This window comes from Psammomys obesus, unplaced genomic scaffold (genome assembly GCF_907164565.1).
Source record: "Psammomys obesus unplaced genomic scaffold, mPsaObe1.curated_primary_1811, whole genome shotgun sequence".
NCBI classification, from domain to species: domain Eukaryota; kingdom Metazoa; phylum Chordata; class Mammalia; order Rodentia; family Muridae; genus Psammomys; species Psammomys obesus.
Window position 1 is genome coordinate 3,709,063 of NW_026590707.1, and position 1,855 is coordinate 3,710,917.

Below are 1,855 nucleotides of genomic sequence, written 5' to 3' on the forward strand. Positions count from 1 at the left end.
CCCATCTCGTGGAGGCATTTTTTTTTTCAATTGAGAGTCATTCTTCCCAAATGACTCTAGTTTGTTGTGTCAAGTTGATATAAAATTAACCATCTTTAATCTTTTATTTCCTCCATGACCCAGTGGTCATTGAGTAAAGAGTTGTTCAGTTTCCACGCATTTGTAGGTTTTCTATTATTTCTGTTGTTATTATAGAAGTCCAGTTTTAATTGGCAGCACATATACTGAAATTGGAACGATACAGAGAAGATTAGCATGGCCCCTGGGCAAGGATGACACGCAAATTCACAATGGTCTGATAAAATGAGGCATTATTTCAATTTTCTTGTATCTGTTGAGGTTTGCTTTGTGACTGACTATTGTAGGCTTATATTTTTCAAACAACTACTTAACCGAGTTTACCTCCATTCCAACCTTGAGCTTAAGTAGGAGATTAATAGGGAACTGGGCTATAGATCTCTTATTTTCTACTTCTTGCTGATAAAGGTAAATGAGTTCTTTGGGGATTACCAAACTCAGTCATCAGGATATCAGCAGTCTAGTCAAACAGCAAAGCAGTAGCAGCAACATGAGTCAAAATGATTCAGTAGAAAAGGAGTAATTCAAAAGAAAGAACAGTTCAGTAGAAATGGCTAGCCTCCACCCAAATGGCATGAATCTGCCAAACTGGAAAAACTCTGCCAATGCAGCAGGCCTAGTTCTCTGGAGCGTTTCTTTCTGTGAAGACCAGCGAAGCATCCAAACTGTTGCAAAGCATAGCAATGCAAAAAAGCATGTGGGCTTCTATTTATCCCTTTTCAGAATCCACACAAGGATGTTTTCCAGCTAACAAAACCCATGCACCCTTCACAAGAGGTAATTTTCAGCTGACAAACATCACTAGACTTTTCACAGAGTCTGTTAACTGAAGTGGCTGTTTTCCAAGGGGGTAAAAACTTGAGATCAAAACAAAAAAACATATTCACATGGCATAACTGAGTTTCCAAAGAAACCAGAAACTTCCACTTCAGAATTGGTGGTCAGTTTTGGAGAAGGTTCCATAAGAAAAAAGTATATTCTTTGGTGTTTTGATGGAAGGTTCTATAGATATCTCTTAAGTCCATTTGATTCATAATGTGCTATAATTTCATTATTTCTCTGTTTAATTTCTGCCTTGGTGACCTGTCCATTGGTGAGAGATGGGTGTTGAGGTCTTCTACTATTAATGTGTAGGGTTTGATATATGATTGAGCTTCAGTAATGTTTCTTTTACAAATGTAGATGCCCTTGCATTTGGGTCATATATGTTCAAAATTGAGACATCATCTTGGTGGATTTTTCTTTTGATGCGTATGAAGTGTCCTTTCCCATTGCTTTTGATTAATTTTGGTTGGAAGTCTATTTTATTAGTTATTGGAATAGCTACCACAGCTTGCTTCTTGGGTCTATTTGATTTGCTTTGAAAATCTTTTTCCAGCCCTTTACTCTGAGGTAATGCCTATCTTTATTGCTGAGGTGCATTTCTTGTATGCAATACAATCCTGATTTTGCAACCATTCTATTAGCCTATGTCTTTTTATTGGGGAATTGAGTCCATTGATGTTGAGAGATATTAATGACCAATAATTGTCTATTTCTGTTATATTGATGTTGGTGGTGTTAGTGGTTTTTTTGTGTGTGTTAGTGTTTAGTGTGAACTGAGAGATATTAATCACCAATAACTGTCAATTCTTGTTATTTTGATGTTGGTGGTGTTAGTGTTTTGTGTGTGCATGTGTGTCTGTGTACTTTCCTTGCCCTTTTTATTTTCTGCTATGGAATTATTTATTTCCTGTGTTTTCTTGGATGTAGTTAACCTCCTTGGGTTGGAGTTTTC

At 36.7% G+C, this 1,855-nt stretch overlaps 1 non-coding gene across 1 annotated transcript; it reads left to right on the forward strand.

The window, feature by feature from the left end:
- Positions 1-202: 202 nt before the first annotated feature.
- LOC129678052 (U6 spliceosomal RNA) lies at positions 203-307 on the forward strand. Its single transcript, XR_008720312.1, has one exon. It is a non-coding gene; the product is annotated as a U6 spliceosomal RNA (small nuclear RNA).
- Positions 308-1,855: the final 1,548 nt, after the last annotated feature.